Below are 25,390 nucleotides of genomic sequence, written 5' to 3'. Positions count from 1 at the left end.
ATGCATGGAACAGATGACTGTTGGACAGACCCTTGCCTTGTTAGATCAATCACGAATTTCCAGATCACCTCAAGGCATTGTGAGCAGACAAAATCAGTGCAAAAGAAATTCAACATCAAAGCCTTTGAAGATATAGTGACTTGGGAGAAACTTCAGCAGTGTCTCAAAGAGAAATTTGCCGCTATGCGTACAGCTGATGATGCTGATTTCTGGAAGGAATTAGAGTGCCGTTCTCTCAGTGTGCCAAGTCCATTGTCTGTCATCTGCCATCACCAAGACTGATTTGATGAAAACGATGCTGAGATTCAGGACCTGCTTGACCAGAAAAGATAAGCTCATTGCATGCGGCAAAACAATATATCACATCAGCAGAAGAAAGTCATACAAGCAACTCAAGGCTGAAGCCCAAAGGAAATTCTGTGACATCAAAAATAAGTGGTGGCAAGAAAAGGCCAAGGAGATTGAGCTTTATGCTGATAAACATGACATAAGGAGTTCCTTTCAGGCAATAAGGGCCATTTGCAGTCCATGCTCCCATGGACCCACACCACTCTGAGCCCAAGACCGGTCAACATATTGTAAGGACAGCGAAGCCATCAAAGCCAGATGAAAGGAGCATTTGAAGTTACTCCTGAACCATGAGTCAACTGTTTCTGATGCCACTATAGAGTCTATACCTCAACGACATTGAAAAGAATCTCTTGATGACCCCATGCCACCCTTAGAAGTAACACAAGCCATTATGCAAACTAAGAACAATAAGGCAGCAGGGCCAGATGGCATACCGGCTGAAGTCTAAAAGTTTGGAGGTGAAGAACTGATAGGGAAGCTCCACAAATTTTTTTTTCTTCATATCTGGTTATAATGAGAAAAATCCAGAAGACTTGAGAAACGCTAACATTGTAACAATCTTTAAGGAAGGAGATAAGTCAGTGTGGAAACAGCAAGGCAATACCTCAGTCTACAGCAGGGAAAATTCTTGCCTGTATCTTCTCAAACCAATTACTTCCCTTTGAGGAAATATTGCCAGAATCTGAGTGTGGTTTTTAGACCATCCCGCAGGATAACTGAAATGATCTTTGTTGCCCACCAAATCTATGAAAAATCTCAAGAGCAAAATCAGGACCTGTACATGGCTTTCATTGATTTGATAAAGGCCTAAATGAACCCAAAGTTATGGAGACAGATATGAGTCAAGGAAGCCAGCAGAGTATCAGAAACCTGGAAAAATCTGACTGGATTGGCTCAGGCATTTGGTCACAAGCTGAGATGGTTCAAAAGTCTTTTTGGATATTTTTTTTAAGCAGAATTTTTTTTGTTTGTTTAAACAATCAAACACAGCAAGCAGCAAATATCTGGCCACATGCTTCTGAAACCCCAAACCATGTTCAGGTTTTGGCAGACTAATTTCAGCTCTTCAATTAAAAAACCACAACAAATTTTGAAGGAAAGCAGACATTGTCCGTGATTTTTTTTCCTGCTTTTTAAAAACTCCTAGTTTTCGATCCAAAAAAAGTTTTGACAGAAAATATTTGTCCAACCCTTTTAATGAGCTTTAGTGCCTTTTTAGCACTAGCTGATGCAATAACTTATAAACGTGACTTGAAAAGAAGTTCTCTCAAAACTGGGTTTGTGCCGAGATGCAGAAGGTTTTTAAATGTTTGTTTTTTTCCCAGAGCTGCTGGGGGGGCGCGGGGAGTGGGGCAATTTTCCCTGGGGCCCTCACAAGAATATAGTATTCTATAGTATTGCAACTTCCATTTTAAAAAAAAAAAAAAAGAGCCCCCGAAATTGCTTTGCCCCAGGCCCCCTGAATCCTCTGGGCGGCCCTGTTAGCTACACAGGTATCTACATTTATGCAAAAGCTTACAGCCTCAGGGTTCAGGGACTCTGCTGAGTGGAAAAGCTACCTGATGTGCGAGGTGAGGGAATGGTTTTGTCTCCTTGATAGTCTTTGTATTTTGTTTACTTTATTGCTGCTTCCCGTTCTTTTTTCCTTTAAGTAAATATCACCTCGTAGTACTTTGCATACATGTTGCATATATTGTGACTGGTTCATATGACTCCTCTCATACATACTGAATGTATTCTCCTATGCTAGGTCATGTCCATGAGAGTGGGAAGGACTGTACAAAAACCACCAATTGATATACAAACCTGTTACCACTGAACAAATATTACCACTACGTCAGTACCATACCATCTAAAATACCCATGCTCCTCATATAAGCATCACTGAGTGGGATAAAGGTTACAGCTATGACAGAGGTCTCTTGGGTATGTAAGTAGTTGCCCTCACTTTTGTAGCACCCTGTGGCACTGGAGGATGGCTTTGCAGGAGATTCAGGGTCGGCTCCAGGCCCCCGCGCCAAGCATGTGCTTGGGGCGGCATGCTGCAGGGGGTGCTCTTCCGGTTGCTGGGAGGGTGGCAGGCGGCTCTGGTGGACCTCCCGCAGGGACGCCTGCAAGAGGTCCATTGGAGCCGCGGGACCGGTGAGCGGCAGAGCGCCTCCAGCGGCATGTCGCTGTGCTTGGGGTGGCAAAATGGCTAGAGCCGGCCCTGAGGAGACTTAATCTCTAATGCCCCCTATTGATCACTTCTTTGGCCCTGTCATGGCCTATCTCTGTCTGGGTCTTTTGTGGCCTGGCCCTCCAGCCAGGTCTCCTAAATTCAGTCCCCTTCTGTGGTAACCATTCCAAATGTAAATCCAAATAGTCAAACCAATAATTCTTCTGGCCCTCTTGGGCTATGCTGAAGTTCTGTTCTTTCTCCTTCCTTCTGGACCCTGCAGTTTTCCTATGCTGTTGCTTCTCAACAAGTTTCTCTTCTACCTCTCCTCCCCTCCCCAAGACAAAAGCTGCTTCCCTTAAGGCCTGTGAGAAAGTAGGGAGATCCCAATCTCAGGGCCCCCCACAGGAGTCTAATCTGTGCCCTGTGGTTCTTTCCAGCCTGTCTTCATCAGGCCGCCTTGCCAGAGGGCAGGAATTCCCTTTGCTTCTCTCTCCAGGTCTCCTCCTGCTCCTGAGTGAGTTCTTGTTCCTCTCTGTGTAGCTTATCCTGACCCTGCCACAGCTGGGATCACTAATTGTAATTGAGTCCGTATCAGGATCTACTGGGTTATAACTGCTAGGTCACAGACAATGCTGAGTCTGACTCCCCTTAAAGGACCAGCCAGCCTGTGACAGGTACCAACATGTTTATAAATAATGTCAGCACCCAAAAAACATTTTGTTTATTTGTAGATATAAAAAATCAGAAGTAAGCAAAGCAGTGCCAAAAACTGACTGAGGTGCTACACAGTTCTGCTTGGGGCTGATAATTATTTGATGGCATAAAACAAGGCTGATCTGAGGCTTTCAGAAGAAAAAAAGTGATCCCACCAACATTCACAGAGTCAGCAACCAGGGGTGGCTCTAGGGATTTTGCCACCCTAAGCGCAGCAGCCTGCCTGCCGCCCTTGCGGCGCCAGCAGAGCGTGCCCTTGGCATGCTGGGGCCTGGAGGTGCCCCTGTCAGTAACCTTCACATTTCTTTGCAGTTAGATATATTCAGCCAGGGAAGTGATAGGCATGCCATGTTCTTTACAAAGATTGTAAATTGGACGGAGGGAAAGCATATATTCTGTGAAATGTTGAGCATGTTTAGGGGCACTACAAAATAAACTATAATTATTTTTATAATGAAAATGCTGTGCTCTGCATGGCACGGGCTTTGAAGTATGGACAAGGACAGGGCAATTGGCAGGACAAAACAGGCTTTAAAAATTACATCAAACAGCTACGCAACAGGGAGTAGTTTTAAAAGACATCAGCCATGAAAGAATTGGGCAACTGAGCAGCCTGCTTCAAAGATTATATTGCTAGAGAACATTGCAAGCAAATCTGAAAGCTTTCTAAAACAAAGAGCAGATGTTTTCAGTTACTGGATGCTGTTTATTCAGTTAATGTTTTGCAGGTGGTAGTAGTTCAGATTTTGAAGGAAGTGGGTGTGCAAAGAGTAAAAGAACCTTCTTTTCTCTGGTATACTTTTCTCTTCAGTAGATATTGTCCTATCAGAAATATTAAAAGATTCTAGATCCATGTAGAAATTAATTGTATCAGACACTTCTATATTATATAGTGTTATATTGATAGTGTCATGCAATGTAAGAAAGTAAGATGACTTCCCAAAGGAACTTACACTCTAATTTAGCCAGACAAATCAATGGCTAATAACAGATCAGGGTGGGAACTGAGTAATGATGTGTGGGAGGCTGCAATGACCAGGCTGTGGACAGTCTGTGGACTGGTTTGAGCCAAGGGTCAAAACCAAAAATAGTGCAGTGCCAAGCCAGAGCCAGAGAGATGGGTAAGGCAGAGGAGCAGGGATCTGGAGCAGGACAGGACAGCAGGAAGCAGAAGTAGACTGGAGTCTGGAATAGGAGGACAGGAACCAGAAGCAGGCAGGAATGCCAGGGTTTGGAGTCAGGTAAGCAGAGGGGGACCATAGTAGCAGCCAGCCAGGGATTCCTGTTGCTCAGGCAACTTCCTGTTACTTCCTGGTTTACATAGAGTCCCTCAGCCAATTAGGGGGCTGGATGTTTCCCTCAATGTGGAGCTTTGGGGGCTGGGTCCTCCACAAGCTAATCCTTCTCCAGATCCTTCCCTGATTATTCAAGTGAGCTGCTGGGTTGTGTAAGCACTGCCTTGGATTCAAGGCCTGTGATCCCTCATATCAATAAATCATGCCATACCACCTTTAGTCACAAAAAGGTGACACTAAACACCATCTGTAGGGTTTTTCATATACAGGGTTAATGGGAGTGTACTCTGTAATCAGAAACAGGAATATGATGCAATTACTACCCATCCTCCCCTTAAGACTTGGAGAATCATGTTACTGGTATGTGAGAACCAGATTTTTTTTAAGCATATAGTCACTTAGCAGTATTGCCAACCCTAGATGTTCAAAATCCCGAGTTCAGGCCCCCCAGATATCATGAGTTTGGCTTTAAAATCATGAAATTATGTAAAATTAATAGATGTGGTATTCTTTTTATTTGTCTTCTGCTTTTTGAGCCTTTAGGGTACACTGGGGTCACATTTTGAAGCTTTTTCCACAGCCACGAGGACTAGGAACTTACTTTTTTCTTCAAGAACGAAGGCTGAAATCATCATATATCCACTTGACTGACCCTAGGATCTGGGGCTGTAAGGAAAATGATAATTATCATGAGACTCATTACAAAATCATAAGAGTTGGCAACACTGACTTAGATGCAGATAGGTGCCTATCTGGATTTACGAAAATACCAAAACATCTTAAGTGCTAAGTCTCATTGGGCAGCACAATAGTCCACTGCATGAGAGCTAAAATGTATGTTAAAAACAATGTATATAATGGTTTTAGATTCCAGGGGCTAGTGGAAAACTTAGAAAGCTGTTGTTCCTTATCAGTCCCCAATAATAGTAACAGATGTTTCAGCTGTGATGTAAATTGAAATTTATTTTATCAACAATATTGTTTCTAATGATCAGTTCCAATCTTTTCCCACAGTATCAACAATGTGGTATGAAAACTGATGTTGCAGCACCTCAGTAACCAGAAGGTGTCACACTTGCACTTCTTACTATCTAGAGTTAATGAAAACATTTCCCAAAGTAAATTGCCCACTTACTTCTATGGGACTAGCATATTATTTATGGATGCTTCTACAATTTAAATGCCTAAGCTGTTATCCATGTTTTAAAGCTTCTTTTCATACTGAAGTCAATACTGCTGCTGTTTTAAAATATCCAGGTCTTTCCATGGGAGACTGTTTGTTTGTTCATGGTAAGGCTATTTCACATTTTAGATTACTGCAAAGGATGTTTCTCTATCTTCATCAGTTTGTATAAATTCCTACTGTGATTTAGTAATAGCATGCAAAATTAATACAGATGTGTTATCTCATGCAAAAATGTTACCCTATCTTTGGGGATTTATTCATATGCTTTTAATTATATTTAAAATCAAATCTAAGCAGTTTGAAGAATGCAGAACTACATGAATTGACATTTTGCCATAGTAAATTTCTATTAAAATCTTGAGTCAGGGCAAAGTAACTTTTACGTTAATAATAATAATAATAATAATATAATAAAAAAATTTTAAAATGGTGGTCTTATGCAGTTTTGTAGCCCTATTTGGTCCCAGGATATTAGAAAGACAAGGTGAGTGAGGTAATACCTTTTATTGAACTAGCTTCAGTAGGTGACAGCTTGTCAAGAAGTTGATCCAATAAGATATTACCTCACCCACCTTGTCTGTATAATTGTGGTCTTGTCATTTCTCAACACAATCCTTGTAAGCTAGATTGTGCAATTTGCTCCAAGTCCATCATGAAGGGCAGTATGAAGCAGCACTCCCCAGGGGGAGCATTAGAATGCCTCCTCTGCTGCTTATATCTGCTGCTACACCTCTTTATGGGTGCAACTTAGGCCACATGGTAAGGACTATCAGTTTGTTGGGAGAAGGATGTGTAAAGGACAAGTCCCTGCCCTCCTCCTCTACTCCTCTTTTAGGCTGCCAGAGCAGCATAATGGAATAAGGATGAGGTTTTAGCCTCTGGTTTTGATCTAGTGTATGTTTGGGTTGCTTAGTAGTGTTTCTTATGCCATGCATTTAGAAGTCCTGATTTGTTCTGCAAGGTGTCCTTCATATTTCTTACTCCTTATTTACCCTGGGCTAAAATCCATCTTCAGTTGCAACTACACAACCCTGTTAATGTCAGTAGAGCTATGAGGGTGTAACCAAGAACAGAACATGGCTTACAGCCTCCATGAGTTGTTCCATTGCATCAATTCTGTCTTTGAAAGTGAGTGTTAAGAAAACACATCCTTTCAGTTGGTTTTGAGGGAGGTGTGTATTTTGTGGCTTTTCTGGGTAAAAACATTGTTTTTCTTTTTAAATCTGTAATTTTGCTAATAAAGTTCTTGGGCTGAGATTTCCCTTTTAGGCATTTTCAAAGGAGGTAGCAAAGAATCAGATAATCAAGAAAGTCTATGTGTAAGTCTGTAAATAAAAATGCTATTTTAAGGAGTTTTATCCAGAATAATTAGGTAGGTGCTTCCCTGAGACCTACTCTCTCTTTTCCTCATGCTAGAAAGGCCTCTTTCCCATCTTCCTCCCTACAAATTCTATTTTTGAGCTCAAGAGATGCAAAGCAGCACCTAGTCCTCTCTTACCCATCACAAATCGTTAAATGACTTTTGAGATTTGAAAAAATACTCTTGGGCTAAGACTATATATTAACTGAAGTTTTCATGGCCTAAGAGTTCAAGTATTGTATAGTTATTAACTTCACTTTTTAAGCATCCTACCTAGACTATATTGCTTTTTCATCAATATATGGCTAATAGGAGCAGATCTTTAAATAAGCAGTCAAAGATAATACCAACCTAAAAGCATGTTCTGAAACTGAGCTCCCAGGCATAGCTGTTCTAAAGACTTTAAACTATGGACTTGATTTTTTGAGTGGTGCTGTGCACTTGCAGCCTCAATTAACTTTAGTGGAAAGTTATGGGTGCTCAGCACCTCTGAAAATCAGGATCAGGGGGGAAGGATAGCTCAGTGGTTTGAGCATTAGCCTGCTAAACCCCAGGGTTGTGAGTTTAATCCTTGAGGGGGCCGCTAAGGGATCTGGGGCAAAAATCAGTACTTGGTCCTGCTAGTGAAGGCAGGGGGCTGGACTCAATGACCATTCAGGGTCCCTTCCAGTTCTGAGATAGGTGTATCTCCATATGTTTATCAGTACTATTTTGGATCCCACCATATTAAACAACTTAATCAGAAGCTGTATCAAGGGGTTTGAATGGCCTTAAGATAATCTGAGGCTGGAAAGCTCAAAAAAGCAGCAAACCAAATTAAAATGCCAAACAGACCTAGCTTCACTCCATACCTGTTGTCCTTTTAAAAAAAAAAAAAAAAAAAAAAAAACAAGAGAGAGAAAAAACCCTGAGCCAGGCAGGTTATTAACCCACTCAACAGGCACATGAGGGGAAAGTCATTCAAATGCTGTTTACTGATGTCTGCAATAGTACCAGTAACTCTATATAGCAATTCTCTCAAGAGCTACAAAATCTAAATACATATTTCTGATCTTCCTGCATGAGTTTCAACAATGACAATTGAATTGATGCAATAGAGATTAATCACCACTCTTCTTTTCTGAACAAAATGCATGATGACACATTGACTTTTTGATGGAAAACAGGTTCAGAAAATTGAATATATAGAAAATTGGGCTCCCTGATCATTCTGAGGAAGAGTATGTGGTTCACGTAAACACCTCTTTAGCACAGAAGACCACAGCAGATTTATTAAAATAACACCAAATGCTAATAAGTCTATCTAGTAACTGTTACCAGCCAGGGCCTCTCTTCCACATTCCAAAGACTTGAAATGTGGGAGAAGTCACATTTGATGATAATGGGATCCATTTGTTTCATAATTTCAGTCCTGAACCAAGACCAGGCACTAATTCTGGAATATGGAGAAATTATCTGAGTGCACGCACTGATTCCTGTGAAGCAATAATGCATCTCGCTAAGCTTTGTTTCACTAGGAAAAAAGAAATACATTTTTCCCTGCAGCATGTATAATATTCCTGTTTCTAAAGGATAATAAAATAATGGGTAACTCCTCTCAAAAAGATACTCAGCCTCAGTCCCCTTGAAGCAAACCTACCCTTCCTCTCATATTAAAAATCTGATTAGGATAATAGGTACTATGGTACAACTTAGTTAATCTTTTCTACTCTGGCATTATAAATTGTACTTTATGCTATAATTCTTCAGTGACATTAACATCATGCTGCCTGGATATCTCTCCATGCAGTGATTGACATATTTTAAATGACTTCACGTTCAGTGGTGATAGCCATCTCGATAAGACATTCTTCAAGCATAGCCACTGGCATCCCAAGGGAACTACAAAATACAATGGAAGACTTGCCAGTTGAGGGAGCTACACTTATTTCAAGAAGATTGATGATGCCATGCACACATTAAAAGATTCCTATGCAACACTTCGCTTGCTGGGTGTCTACACCACTAGTGACAGAGGAAACTGTTCTAACCACAGGTGCAGTACAGGCCTTTCTAACTCTTGAGACCTTAGCATGTCTCTAGAACAGTGGTTCCCAAACTTGTTCTGCCGCTTATGCAGGGAAAGCCCCTGGCAGTCTGGGCTGGTTTGTTTACCTGCCGTGTCCACAGATTTGGCCGATCGCAGCTCCCCGTGGCCATTTGCTGCTTCAGGCCAATGGGAGCTGCTGGAAGCAGTGCAGGCCAAGGGACGTACTTGCTGCTGCTGCTGCTGCTGCTGCTTCCAGTAGCTCCCATTGGCCTGGAGCAGTGAACCATGGCCACTGGAAGCCACGATCAGCCAAACCTATGGATGCAGCAGGTAAACAAACTGGCCTGGCCCACCATGGGCTTTCCGTGAACAAGCAGTGGAACAAGTTTAGGAACCACCGCTCCAGAAGGCTATCTAAGTCTCCTAGACATCACCTCCATCAGCTTCATCTACAGCAGACCCTTCTTACCAGCCCACGGCTTCAAAACAGTTGTTTTGATATCACAACCAAGGACTGCATACCGACTGTAAATCATTTACAAATTTTAGACATACATCCCCTTTGGAAACCACTTATTTTTCTTTTACGGTGCATGGACAGAAATTTCTTTGGACTGCTGGGTGATGAAGAGGAATATGTTATCTAGTTCTCTTCCCTCCCCTTCCCCAACCCACATTCCCTGTCCTTTTTCAGGGACTTGCCCTATGAGGCTGTATTAATACAGCCTCTCCAGTCTTTAATGGAAGAACAATAGAGGAAGTTTCTTACCAACACAGGATAGGCTTCTATTCCCACAAGTTCCTGATTTCCAAAAAGAAAGGTGATCTTTGACCCATTCACAACTTAGACAGTTGAACAGATTTATCAAGACAATCCAGTTCAGGATGGTCATAAATGCATCTATTATCCTTTCTTTGGAGATGGGGGATTGGTATGCTGCCTTGATCTGCAGGACACATACTTGCATGAGGCAATCCATCCCGGCCACAGAAAGTAACTGTAATTCATAGTAGGCAATGTGCACCACCACTATGCTGTATTGCCTTTTGTCTTAACCTCTGCCATCAGTGTGGTTACTAAATGTATTCAGAGGCCTTGGCTACACTCACACTTTACAGCGCTGCAACTGGGGTGTGAAAAAACACCCCCCTGAGTGCTGCAAGATACAGCGCTGTAAAGCGTCAGTGTAATCAGGGCAGCAGTGCTGGGAGCGCGGCTCCCAGCGCTGCACGCTACACCCGTAAGGGATGTGGTTTACATGCAGCGCTGGGAGAGCTCTCTCCCAGCGCTGCCGCTCTGACTACACTCACACTTCAAAGCGCTGCCTGGGCAGCGCTTTGGAATTCCAAATGTAGCCATACCCTGAGAGTAGTTCATGTATGCCATTCAGGGATATAAATATTTCCTTACCTAGACAATTGGCTGGTTCGGGGAAGATCAAAGTCCCACATCCAAAACATCCCAATCATCAGACATCTCTTTCCTCGTCTGTCTAAAATTAAATGTAGACAGATTTATATTACAAAGAATAAATGTCATGTCATGCAGCGAATATAGACTGTACAACTGCCCTGGCTTATCTTCTGACAGACAGATGCTAGTCCATAGTCTCTCTGTCCAAAACCCACCAGTCTAATCCAAGGACAACTGTGCACTTGTGTCTGCAGATGTTAAGACAAATGCTCTTGTGTGCATATGTAACTTAGAATGCCAGATTTCACCTCAGGTGTCTTCAGGCTTGGTTCCACATGGCATATTGTCCAAACAGGCATTCTATGGCCGTGCTCATTTGTGTGCCTGCCCTAGTGCTTCAGTCTCTGAACTGGTGGATGGCCCCTCAAAATGTATGCAAGGAAGTTCCCTTCTTGCCGCCACAGTCAGTTATGATCCTGGTAACAGATGCCTCTACCACAGTTGGGGAACCCACTTGGGTCAACCTCAGGCACTTTGGATGCCCAGGAGGTTTCATTCCATCTAAACATACTGGAGTTTTGAGCCATTCAAAGAGTTTGTGAGACATTCATTTTCACCATCAGGAACCAGATGGTTCAAACACTCACTACCACTACCACTGTTTTATTTGAACAAGCAGGAAGGTGCAAGGTTGACTCAGTTTTGACAAATCTGTGGAATTTCTGCATAAAGGACAATGGCTTTCTAAAGAGGTTTCACCTCCAGGGGTGAAGAATTCTACTGCAGATTTTCTTAGTAGGAACATTGTAGACCATCAAAAGTGGTGTGTACACACCCTCACCCTCTCTCTCTCTCTCTCTCTCTCCCCCCACCAGATCTTTCATCGGTGGGGTTACCCTATAATAGACCTCTTTGCAACCAACCTGACCAACAAATGCAGAGCAGGTCACAGACTGGATTCTTTGACAGATACTTTCATCCTCTGTTGATCAGGTCTTCTGATGTATGCTTTTCTGCCTGTCCCTCTAATTTTGAGGTAGTTGAGGAAGCTAAAAAGAGACAAAGCAAATTTAATTCTCAGATCCCCAGCCTGGCTGAGGCAGTACTGGTACCCTAACCTACATCAACTATAAGAGTGCAGTTAGCCTAATCTCTACAAAACATCTGCCAGCAGATGGGTTTTCTATCTTTTTTGCATTCCTTGGCACTAATTTTTGAAGGGTCTCATTTGTATGTACCCTCCTGTCTCCAATCCAGTACCCTCTTGGTACCTGAACAGGACAAAACTATATTCAATAGGTTCCTCCTTCAAATCTTTAGCAGTAACTTCCTTATCACTATCAATTAAAACAGCATTTTTGGTAACAGTTAATTCTGTGTGAATGGTGTCCACTCTCCAGGCACTGTTAGCTGACCCATACTCCATGACATTTCAGAAAGACAGTTTCTTTCCTAGCCACATCCTAAGTTTATGCCTAAGATTGTGTCTGCATATCACCTCAATCAGACCATTCATTTTCTTGAGTTTTTTTTTCCAAAACCTCATTGTAAAAAAGCTGAAAAGAAGCTTCACACTTTAGCAATGGCAGATTTAGAGTTAGTTGGGCCCTGTGCGCAGCTTCATTTTTAGCCCTCACCCCTTCGGGACTCAGCCAAGAAAAAGAACATTCTCTCTTATCCTCCTCCCCCTCCTTGTTTTTCATTCTTTTTTTATTCATCTGCCTCCTAGATCATAAGTAATGGGAAGTAAATGAAAATAAAGTGAGGTACCTTGATTGGGGAAGAGGGTTGGGGTGCAGGAGGAGGTGTAGGGGGCAGGCTCTGGAAGGAAGTTTGGTGCTGGGTGAGGGGTGTGGGCTCTGGAAGGATGTGGGGTGAGGGGTGCAGGCTCTGGGCTGGGGCAGGGGTTTGGGGTGTGGGAGGTGGGACAGGGGCAGCACTTTCCTCAGGAGGCACGGCTCCCAAAGTGACCGGCACACCACCCCCCTCTGGCAGCAGCTCCTATGTGGGAAAGGGCAGGGGTCTCCGTGTGCTGCTGCCCACGGTCATTGTCCTTGCAGCTTCCATTGGCTTTAGTTCCCAGCTAATGGGAGCTGTGGAGTCAGTGCTCAGGGCGGGGGCAGCACATGTAAACACGCACCCCCGTCCCCGGCCTCGGGACATGCCGGCCACTTCTGGGAATGAAGCAGCACAGAGGGAGAGAGGCAGAGCGGGCAGAGAGCTGCTGTAGCCCTGCTGCTGGCACATCTCTGTGCACCCCTTGTGGGGAGGGGGGCAGCAGGTGTCCATGCACTGCCCAGGGCAAGGGCAGCACAGGGAGCTGCCTCCCCACCCAGCCAGGGGCATGCTGCGCCACGGGCCAGGACTCGGGGGCAGGTTCCCCTGCATTTTGGAGCTCTCATCACTGGAGGGCCCAGTGCCAGTGCATGGTTTGTTTCATGGTAAATCCACTCCTGCATAGGCGCCAACTTCCCCTATTTTCCCCTGGATGCTCGACCCTCCGGCCCTGCCTCCACTCCACCCCTTCCATGAGGCCCCACTCCTACCCTGCCTCTTCCCAACCCTTCCCCACTCCCATTCCAACTCCTTCCCCAAATCCCCACCCTGGCCCCACCTCTTCCCTGCCATCTCCCCGATCATGCCATGTTCCTGCTCCTTCTCCCACACTACTCTCCGAGTGTGCAAACTGCTGTATGGTGGCAGCTGGGCAGGAAATGCTGGGAGGTAGGTGGAGGAGCAGAGATGCAGTGTGCTTGGGGAGAGGAAGGGAGGGAGATGCTTGGCTGCCGGTGGATGCAGAGCACCCACTAATTTTTTCCCATGGGTGCTCCCACCCTGGAGCACCCACGGAGTCGGCGCCTATCCACTCCTGCACTTTAGATATTCAGAAAGCTCAGTTCTTTTACCAGGACTGCACACAGTCTTTCAGGTCATCTCCTAGGCTTTTTCTTGCCTTCTGTGAAAGGATTAAAGAGCAACTGGTTATAGCCCAGTATGTATCATATTCGATTTCTGACTATATCAAGCTCTGCTATTCTCTAGCAAAGGTTTCTCCTCCTCTGGGAATAACAGCCCATTCCCTTACAGCTCTTTCCACTTCCTCAGCCTTCTTGAGCAACATACCTGAAGTAAATACACACCAGAAACCACACAACAAAAACACTAACCCAGGATCCTATCCTTGCAACAAAGCACGATGCCAACTCTGTCCACATATCTATTCAAGTGACATCATCATAGGATCTAATCACATCAGCCAAGCCATCAGGGGCTCGTTCACCTGCACATCTACCAATGTGATATATGCCTTCATGTGCCAGCAATGCCCCTCTGCCATGTACATTGGCCAAACCGTACAGTCTGTATGCAAAAGAATAAATGCACACAAATCTGACATCAGAAATCATAACATTCAAAAACCAGTAGCAGAACACTTCAACCTCTCTGGTCACTCAGTAACAGACTTAAAGATGGCAATTTTGCAACAGAAAAGCTTCAAAAACAGATTCCAACAAGAAACTGCCGAACTAGAATTAATTTGCAAAGTAGATACAATTAACTTGGGCTTGAATAGAGACTGGGAGTGGCTGGGTCGTTATACAAATTGAATCTCTTTTCCCATGTTAAGTATCCTCACACCTTCTTGTCAACTGTCTGAAATAGGCCATCGTGATTATCACTACAAAAGTTTTTTTTCTCCTGCTGATAATAGCTCATCTTAATTAATTAGCCTGTTAGAGTTGGTATGGCAACTTCTACCTTTTCATGTTCTCTCTGTGTGTGTATATATCCTTTTACTATATGTTCCGTTCTGCGCATCTGATGAAGTGGGCTGTAGCCCATGAAAGCTTATGCTCAAATAAATTGTGAGTCTCTAAGGTGCTACAAGTACTCCTGTTCTTTTTGCGGATACAGACTAACACGGCTGCTACTCTGATATCAATAGTAGGCATTTGTAAAGCAGCAACGTGGTTGTCTGTATGTACTTTTTCCCGATACAACTCTGTTACTCAAGCCCCCAGGATGATGCCAACTTCAGTGAGTCAGAGCTGCAGTCTGAAGTCCTACCATCTGTAAGAAAATTGCTGGTGAATCTCCTACAGTGGAATATGTATGTACACAATCATTCAAAGGAGAAAAAATGTACAAGAGAAATTTGTACTGTAACTATTGTTCTTTGACATGTTATGCACGTATGCATTCCATGACCTTCCCACCTTCCCCACTATTTTGGGCATAATTAGTTGGTAGTCATGCCCTATTTATGCCCTTGAGTCAGTGCATGAGGATGGCAGGGGTGCATGCACTACCTAATGGTACTCCTAGCAAAAAGCCTTCAACTCCAGTGTATTGAGTGCACACACACCCCTACAACGGAATGTATACATGCACATCGTAAAGAACAACACTTATTGCACAGATAAGTAATCTTTTTTTTGCTGTCCTTTTTGTTTTTAAAATCAGTTTACTCCTACCTCTGAATTCTTTGCTTAAGATGTTATATATCCAGGTGAAAAGCTCAAAGCAGCATTTTAGTATTATTATGTATCAACAGGTGGCACAAAAGAAAAATATTGTCCATAAACCACAGGTCTTGTTTTAGTTCCTCTCTCCTCTTGCTACCTAGACTCTCAAACTGTGCGGGTGCAGGAGTCCATTTGCACAGAGCTCTTTGAAAGATCAGCGCCTGAGAAGGAATCTACGACTAAACTGTGTTGTAATACAGTGGGAATGGCTTCCTAAAATTCCACTTTGCTTTAAACTATTTCTTCTATCGACTAGTTATAGTAAACCAAAGCCTACAGCTGTTACATAAAATTAAACCCTGACCAAACACAGATTTAAACTCTTAAATATACACATTTTCTTTTCCCTTTGAATCATTGGTATCATTCCATTATTTCCCCTGGGTGAAGATCATCATCAATAGACATATCAAAGTGAATAAGGGTTTGCCATTCGACCATCTCCTGGACAAAAATGATGAATTTAAAACAGCACAAAAATAAGAAAAAGCAACACTCTCACCTAAATAGAAATGTATTATATTAAATTTGTGTTTAGTATGAGTCTCCACACTTTATATTATATTATTTTATTTTTGACTCAAATTTCTCTTCAAAATAAACAAAACCATTATTCCACCATTACACCAACGTAGACCTGGTTACATACACACACTCAGAGAAGAATAACCATTGAAACTCAGACCTGGAGGGGACATGGGTAGTTAAATGGGATTTTCAAAAGCACCCAACATGGGCTTACCTGCACTCTCCATGAAGTCAATGGTAAAACTCCCTCTGACCTGAGCTAAGTATACTCCTGTTGAAAACTCAGGACTTCTGAAAATCCCACCCTGCATATTTAACACCACTAACAACACCTTATAAGCTCTAAACTGCCTCTGACAGATGTGTCTTGGCTTTACTTTTTTTGGCCTTATTTTTGGGATGATTATTATAATAAGTTAGTGAAAATACTATGCTTGGTGCTTATACAGACATAATAATTGCCCCAAAGTATTTACAATCTAACATCTATACTTGTATGGAATTTGACATGTGCAAACTGTGATACTCAGTACAAAAACAAGAGCCCCAAAATAATCCATGAATGAATGAATGACAAAGAGCTGTAGGACAGTGGAATCAGAACAATAAGGAAAAAATCAGAGCAGGCTGAAGTGTGAACCTGCAGCCCTCATTCAAGCACAACTTCAGCAGACTTCAGGGTAGCTATGTACTCTGTGACCCCATAAAACTCTGGAAGACCGAAAACAAAAGCTGGTCAGAAAGCTGAAAGGAAAAATAATGTGACACAGCATTCCGATGTGTTTATGAAGAGACCACACACGTGCACACCTTCAGCTGGGTCTGGCTCATTCCACTGCCAATAAAGCATGCTGTGGAAATTTCCACTGCAAGTTATAGTCCATTTCCAGCCTTTAACCCTACACATACTGAAGTTTCACAATTGTTTGTGGTAGCTGAAATGTATAACCTTTACTTTAGTAAAGATAAGTATTGTAATCTGTTTTTTTAATCTAATCTAATCTTTCTAGTTTAATCTAAAAAAATTACAGTTCTAATGAGAAGTCTTTAGCTTTAATAATGTGAACCAAGTGGCTCCTTTTTACTGAAATTATAAATTTATATTTTAAATTAAAATTACCATAAGCAGTGCAGATAAAATTGGCAATTCCATCTATATCAAACATGAATATTTCTGAAAGAGTTTATTAATACATGTGAGTATAGTATTTATTTATTTATAAAACCATCTACATGCCACAAGCCCTGTATGTTTACATGGCACTTTACAAACATCAGCCCAGTTCCACGGTTGGAAGTATGTGGGGCTGCAGCTCTGCTTGGGCACAAGGATCTGTCCATGTGGATCAGATTGCGGGATTGCAGCAATTGAGTCAAACCCAATCCCTGCCCCCAAGAACTTATGATCTAAACTAGATAGGACTAGACAAGTCATGGGAAAATGGTTCCGGTAGGGGAAGGTAAAGAGACCAAGGCAGGAAGGATTCCTGGGGAAAGTGCCTTTTAAGGAGAAATTTGGAAGAGGAACAGAATAAAAACATTGTTCTAATATATAACAGTCAAACCATAAACCCCTCCTTCACCACCTTCATCCAAACTCCTTTCTGCAAACGACACTAGTGGGCCCAGATCCACTGCTGCAGTGGATCTGGGTCCACTAGTGTGACCCCCAAGCCTGCATAACTGGCACTGGGAAGATCATGTGGTTTTGGGTGAGACTGCATTGTGGCTTCCACACTACCTACCCTCTGACTGGTGCCAGTGCAGGGGCCACAAGGGGATTTGGCTAAGGTGGCATTCCTATGCCCTGCTCCCTGGCTAGTGTGCTGGCCCCTGGGAAACACTGACACCAGGCATAATGAAGAACAGCATTCAGTTATGTCAGCACAGAGAGGGTTTAGGATCAGGAAAGTGAAAAGTCACCATCACATCCCCCCCTTCTAATCGGCATACTCCACTGCCATAGTCAAAATGTCTGTTGTTTTAATTTGTTCATCCACGCATTAACACGAGTAGGGGCTGTGTTTGGAAATCCCTGTTAATTGAGATGAAACTATGAGTCCAATCCCGATTGTGCCTCCAAAATTTTCTCACTTCTCCCCTTTTTTATCACTGTGGAGAACATTATCAGCCTTCCTGGCACTCAGGCCTGCGATCTGGAAGGCTGTACTCCTCCCTCTCTCTTGCCCAACACGTCCAACCCATATCTGTTCTTCCTTCTCAGCATTTCCAAGATACATTATTTTCTTTCCATTCTTACATCCAGATCTCTTGTTTAGCACCTCCTTAGATCTTGCATTGACTGCTGCAACAGCCTCCTTTTTGATTCTGAATACCACTGCCTCCCACCATCCATGCAAAATATAGCTCCAAAAGTCATCTTTCTTATCCATTGATTTGATCATGATGTTCCCTCTCCTGAATCCCTCCATTGGTTCCCCACCTGTTATTGCATAACATTCAAGCTTTTTGACACCACCTTCAAAGCTTTTTGTAACTCTGCTATTCCTTCCAAAAAATGTGGAGAAGCTGATCTGTGGCCTCAGGACAGGAGAGATACCAAGGCATGGCCAATATTCCAGCAGGCCTGTGGTGCATTGGTGCCCCATACCTTGCAATGGCAACCATACACATCCCTTCCCTCTAGGCAGATGATTCCTGCTTCTAGAGGGAGTAATATGAATAAAGAGATCATGCATGTAGCCATGCTATAGTCGGGTGGAATATGGGCACAAATCAATGCTACTGTTGGTCTGTTGTAGCGTTTGTTTGTAACCATTTTGATTAATGGCCAAATGGCAGAATACCAGCATTTGTCCCGCAGGTCTGCTGTAATCTAACCTTTTCTACGATTTGGCTTTGCATACTCAACACTCACAAGGATGGTTTGTACTGAATGGATAGCTGAGATGGAGTGTGAAGTGGAAAATTACAGGTATGCTTCGGAGTAAATCTTCCCAATTACAGGCAGAGGTCAGGCAAACTATGAGCAGTATCCTAACAGTTCTTTCAAACAAGAGCAAACAAAGCTTCAGTCCTTGTAAAATATTTAGAGCTATGTGAAACTCAGCAGTTTTGGTTGGCAGGGGTTCCAGATTTGTTCTGACTTCAGTTTGTGCGGGGTTCGCACCCCACTGAGTATTAAAACAAAACCTCAAAGGGAAACTCAGCCAAATTCCTACTCAAAATCATAACTTGGCCAAGGTTCACTCACACCTTGATCCAGGAGTGTTAAAAGGTTTGAAAATCTGAGCGATCCCTCCCAGTGAAGAGTAGTCCCAAATTTGAGTTTGTAATGAAATACAAAACCAAGTATCAGAGGGGTAGCCGTGCTAGTCTATATCCACAAAAACAATGAGGAGTCCAGTGGCACCTTAGAGACTAACATTTATTTGGGCATAAGCTTTCATGGGTAAAAAACCCACTTCTTCAGATGCATGGAATGAAAATTAAAGTTCTGTAATTTTCACTCCATGCATCTGAAAAAGTGTAGGGGGGTTACCCATGAAAGCTTATGCCCAAATAAATCTGTTAGTCACAAAACCAAGTGAACATTGTCTGGTTCAGATTTAATCATGAATGTTTCGAAAAACTCTAAAAATATTATTGTTCCCTCATTTGAAAATAATGGACCAATATTTGTGGAACAGAGCCAGCAAGAGCTGCATGCTCAGCCTGATATTACCACTACAGAGATGAGTCAGATCCTAAGGATAGTCAGTCACTAATTTTCTCCCCGAGCAAGGGTGCAGAATTTGGCCCACTCATGGTCTCTGTGCTGAGGGTGTGTTCCTCTGGTCTCGCTAAAGAACAAAGCTCCACAAGTGGTCAGAAGCTTTAACTAATCATAAAATTATTACATTTATAATTCATCCCAAGGAGATTCACTCATTAAGTACACACAATACCAGTGAATCACAGACACCTTTGGAAAGGGTGGAAGCATCCAGTGCAGAGCAGAGGGAAGGCAAGGGCTGAAATTTTACCCTGGCTGAAGAAGCACATCTGAGTGGATACTCTGTGAACCCAAAGACAAATTCCAAACAAAACCTATTGAACTGTTTTGTTAGTTTTAGAAATGTAACGGATAGTTTGATGACAGTTTAATTTTTTTTGACAGCTCTAATTAAAAGCACTTCCTCATTTTTTTCAAATAGAATTTTGCAGGCACTGGGGGACAAACACATTGGAAAGAATGGGACTCTCGTTTCACACTTGCTTCTTTCCTGCGTGTCCTGTAAGACTTGTCTAAAACACATTGTTAGGAATGTCAGCTCACACTGATTCAAGCTTAAGACACTCAGGATCTTTAGAAAAGCTGTATATTTCAAAATGTCATAGTCATCATCATCATAATGATACTCATATGGGGTAATACACCAAATGGGCCCCAACCTGTTCCCTTTGACATTATTAGCAAAACTCACATTGGATTCAGTGGGAGCAAATAAAGCCTTGAATCAGAAACGTAGGGCTGGAAGGGATCTTGAGAGGTCATCTAGTCCAGCACCCTGTGCTGTGAAAGGACCAAGTAGCATGTCAGGAATAGTATAGGTTGCTTGTCCAACCTGTTATTAAAAACTCCCAATGACAGGATTCCACATCCTCTGCTGGAAGTCTAGTCCAGAGTTTGATTACTCTTGTAGTTAGAATTTTTTTCCTAATATCTAACCTAAATCTGTGCTGCAGATTAAGCCCATGACTTCTTGTCGTACCTTCAATGGACATGGAAAACAATTGATCACAGTCCTTCACGTATTTGAAGACTATCAGGTCCCCCCTCAGTTTTCTTTTATCAAGACTAAACATGTCCAGTTTTTTTTAACCTTTCCTCATAAATCAGGTTTTCTAAACCTTTTCTCATTTTTGTTGCTTTCCTCTGGATTCTCTCTAACTTTTCCATATTGCTCCTAAAGTGCGGGGCCCAGAATTGGCTCCAGCTGAGGGCTCACCAATGCCAAGTACAACATAACAATTACCTCCTGTGTCTTACATATGACACTCCTGCTAATATACCCAAAATTGATATTTGCATTTTTTGCAGTGATCCACTGTAATCCCCTGATCCTTTTCAGCAGTGCTACCACCTAGACTGTTATTCCCCATTTTGTGGTTGTGCATTTGGCTTTTCCTTCCTAAGTGTAGAATTTTGCATTTGTCTTTATTGAATTTTATCTTGTTGATTTCAGACCAATTCTCTAATTTGTCAAGATTGTTTTGAATTCTAATCCTGTCCTCCAAAGTGCTAAGTAACAAATCCAACCTCACACTAAATGTAAAATAAATTTATACAGTTAATATCTGTTTGTCTGCCTTCTTATCTGTCCAAGTTTTTACACAATGGCATCTGATCACTTTACAAACAGATATATTAAATTCTAACTTGAAGTCTGCCACTAGACTTGAGTTTTCCCTTCTCTCCCTCTTTCCAACAGAAGGACAATTTTTTCAGGAAGTTGTTCTATCAAATGTTCATAGTTTGGGGACCTTTGCTATGAAAGCAGAAGGAACTTCTACCACTGCTGTGTTACGTTGCTAAACTATTATTGAGGCTGCTCAAAGGAGCTGCTGTGCTGCATTTGCTAGAGTCCAGGGGACTAGAACCTACATTGCAATATAATGGAGAAATTGTTGAATATTAAGAAATCAATACAAATATCCCAAATGAGACTTAATCAGACAAATGTTCAGTTCATATGCTACTATGGCCTTTATGTCTATGGAAATTATAGCCCATTTTCTTATACTCTTTGAATAATAGCCTATATTGAATGTACAATAACCAGAATGCTCAAATCTCTCTTAGAGAGGATATGGGCAAATAGTAAACCAACTACACATCTTTTGGTTGCATCTAATGTTGGGGTTGTATTAAATCCTAAATTAGGGATAGGCAACCTATGGCAGACATGCCAAAGGCTGCACACAAGCTGATTTTCAGTGGCACTCACACTGCCCGAGTCCTGGCCACTGGTCCGGGGGGGCTCTGCATTTTAATTTAATTTTAAATGAAGTTTCTTAACCATTTTAAAAACCTTACTTACTTTACATACAACAATAGTTTACTTATATATTATAGACTTATAGAAAGAGACCTTCTAAAAACGTTAAAATGTGTTACTGGCATGCGAAACCTTACATTAGAGTAATAAATGAAGACTTGGCACACCACTTCTGAAACGTTGCAACCCCTGTCCTAAATCATAGCAAATACATTTCAAGTATCGTTTAATACCAGTAAAAAGAATGCATATTTAGCTGGTGGAAACTCTGGGCACTAGATGTTTTGTGGACCAAGAGTTTGGTTGGATTCAAGCAAGAATTAGGTATTGATATGTATAGTGCAACTGTGAGAATATCCACCGTTGCATTAGATAAGATTGACATATATTAGAATGCATACCAACCCTTATGCTGCATGACAGAAGACATCCTCTAGCTCAAAGATCTCTGTAAAGATATCATTCCATAACTGTCCACCTTGTGTTTTCTTGCACTTTTCCTGAAACATCTGGTTCTTGGCACTGTGAGTCAAGATACTGGACTAGATGAATCTATTTCTGATCCAGTATGGCAATTTTAATATCCCTATGTTCTAATCAAAAGCCTTTTAATTATGTTTTAGGAGACATTCCAATAGAACTCACTCGTTTGAAAGAATGATATATATTCTGAATACTAACAATAGCAAATAAAATGTATATCAATTGGAGTCAGAGACAATCTTTTTTTAATTGTCTCAGTTGAAAAGGAATATATGATGAAATTATTATTGTACTCTGATGTTTTGTCTCAAGCCTTCTTAGAAGTGGTCCAGCAGCTTGTTTGGTCCCATGATTTGCAGGATAATCCTTGCCTCTGAGCGTGATATAAATCTCAGTGAAGCCAATGGAAAGACATAATCAGCTTTGAACTAGGCCCTGTGAAGAGAAATTGTACAAGAAGATATTTTCAATGCCATACATTATTCATAAACAAATAGAAACAATTGTTAAGTGTTTCAGTGAAGTCCAGCAATATTATGCTCTTTATAAAAACTGCATGTTTTCAAAAGAATCCCCCAAATTAGACTTTTATTGACTAGTTACAGAATTCAATCAGTTCCACACCACTACATAAATCCTCCTTGCTCACGATTTACATTGCCACCCAACCTTAACTTTGTCCTAACATTTGAAAAAATACATGCAGAAGGAGATTACTGGAAATTGATCTCTTGTATAAAAAATGGAATTTTATCATCTTCTAGCAATTTGTTATTTTGACTTTTGTGTGTACTTGCAAGATTAACACTGGGTGGGCAGTGTAAATCAGGTCAGGTGACACTGGGCAGTGAAGGCTTACAGGGATCCCTTAGCCATTCATTTCTAGACAGTCTAAGTTTTTTTGAAAGGTGTAGGATTTTTGTAAAGAAATAGACTCCACTAAAACACATTTTCATTCTTAATTCTTTTTTTAGCAAAATATGTGATGTAGGAATTTTCCTGCTTTTTAATGAGTGCCAAAAATTTAAAAATGGGCTGGCATATAAGGTTCATGGCAGACCTGCTCTCACATATCTTATGTGTCCCAACAAAGCAAGACGTCTCTCCTGCAGCAGGACTAAAAAAACTTCTCCTCAGCGAGGCCATGAAAGCAAAACAAATCTGGTGTTTCTAGGCCAAACGATTTTTTAGATATGAGGAGCCAAAACAAGTTAAAAATATTTTTAAAAGGTCCATTTTCAAAACATTATAATTTAAAAGCTCTTTTTCTGATATTTACATTGCTTCCCAGAAAAACTCTATTTCAGAATAAAATCAAATGTGCAAAATTTCAGGAAGTTGAGGAGGAGTTAGTGAATTGGGTCACCTGCTTCATTTTGAACTAGTGCCATTTCTTAGTAAATTCTAATTGTCTTTCAGAATTGTTCCATACTTGTTATTCATACAAATACCAAATGCTGATTGTTTTGCATGAATGGAAATTACATTACTGCACTTTTTCTTTCTAAAGAATAAGAAACTTTATAAAAAGCCATTCTGTGTTTATAAATGTAAATATAGAACTACACCCCTTTCCTATCATCAGAAATCCTAAACTCATCTTTATCTTCTTTTTCTTGCCTCTGGCCATATCTCCCAATTTAGGCTCATCCTTTACATCCAACCTCTCCTCTTCTGTGCTCTTCTGGCCCACACATTCTTCCTTTCTCAGAGTTCCCCCATGCATCTTCCTACTTCCAGCTGGTGGGATACTTTTCTATGCATTCTTCAAATTCTTGGTTGGAAAGGATGTGGTAGTAGAACTAAAGAATGATCTGAGTATCTGTGGGTATGTCTCTGCAGCAAAGAAAAATCTGCAACCGGCTCATGCCAGTCGACTCATGCTCGTGGGGTAGGAGGGTCCGACAGCTAGGGCTTCAGACTCAGCCTGGAAGTCTATACAGCAATTAAACAGCCTCACAGCCCTGCGGGCCCAAGTCAGTTGGCACAGGCCAGTCACGGGTGTCTAGTTGCTGTGTACGCATACAGGGCCCTCCACTCTGTGGATCAGTACTTGAATATCATACTGACATTGGAGTGACTGACCTGGAGAAGTACCCCACATGCTGTCTGTCAAGAACTACTTAATCTAGGGCTCCATTGTCTGCTATGTCCAGCTGCAGGCAGATGAGGTTGATACCCAGCTGCTCCAGGATGCTGCGCACAAGGAGGCCATGAAGCAGAAGCAGTGATATTCTTATTTCAGGATTTACTCTTGCCAACCTTTTAGCTATCCCCCACCCTGTTTCATTTCATCTGCTCCCTCTGCTGTAGCTCCTAAAGACTCAACCCTGATCTACAACCTTTTATCTCCCGCTCCATGATCTCCTTAGACATGTTGAAGCCACGAGACTTTGACTTTACATTTGTCATTGTCTCCTCCTGGTCTCATTTCCCACAATTTGATAGCTGCCTCAGTATTGTTGGGCTCCTCTTCATTTGTTGCTGCTATCTCCAGCCTCCTCATCTTCCTGCTCCTTCATCCCCTCTGAAATCCACTGTATCTGGCTCTTCTGCCATCTATCCCCCACAGGTGGCTCTATCTACCACCCCGAAGTCTCTTTTCTTCTGTTTCCCTGACTTTGATCACTGCCTCATTTTCCACTTTATCTTGGGTGACTTTGGTTTGTTTTCAGATGAGAGAGAGAAACTGACAGTTAAATCAGATTTTTTTTTTTCTGATTTGTCTGGGAAAGACAGAGAAATTTACTCCCAGGCTGAACTCAAATGTGCTGTATTTCAGTTTGTATGGGACTTTTACCCTCATGCAAAAATAAACAAATCAAAAGTAGCACTGTTACTCTAAATGGCAGAGACAGAGGGGCTAAATGATGCACAACTACTGTTGGTTCTATTGGTGCATGGATATTCTTGGACGTCAGAGCACAAAGGACAAATTGTACAGAATGAAAATTATGAACCAATCACTTACTGTTTGACAGCCATCCTGCAGTCTTATGCAGTCATAAGGTGGAGACACTATGTCTGTGACATAAATGTACTGTTTCCATTGTATTAGGGACATTCTTGCAATGGGAAAAACTATTTAATGAATTAAAGGTCAAAATGCTTATCTTTGAAAGGTCAAAGAAATTATTATCTAGATATCTTTTATTCATTCTATAGAAAGAGACAATTCAGCAGCAACATGACCTAAACAGTTAACTTTAACACAGATGAAAAAGGTTTTGTGACATATACCAGTGTCCTTGTTAATTGAGTCTCTTTTGGGTTATGAATGGTACCTTATGTCTAGAAAAATCTTTGAGCAATGTAGCATCTTAATAAAATGTACTTCAACC

The 25,390-nt window shown here is 41.8% G+C and overlaps 1 pseudogene; it reads left to right on the top strand.

The window, feature by feature from the left end:
- Positions 1-24,280, top strand: LOC127046573 (U6 snRNA-associated Sm-like protein LSm2; annotated as a pseudogene).
- The last annotated feature ends 1,110 nt before the right edge of the window (positions 24,281-25,390 follow it).

The sequence above is a fragment of the Gopherus flavomarginatus genome, chromosome 3 (genome assembly GCF_025201925.1).
Source record: "Gopherus flavomarginatus isolate rGopFla2 chromosome 3, rGopFla2.mat.asm, whole genome shotgun sequence".
Lineage (NCBI taxonomy): Eukaryota > Metazoa > Chordata > Testudines > Testudinidae > Gopherus > Gopherus flavomarginatus.
Note: the sequence above shows the minus strand (reverse complement) of the source record. Positions and strands in the feature narration are given on the sequence as shown.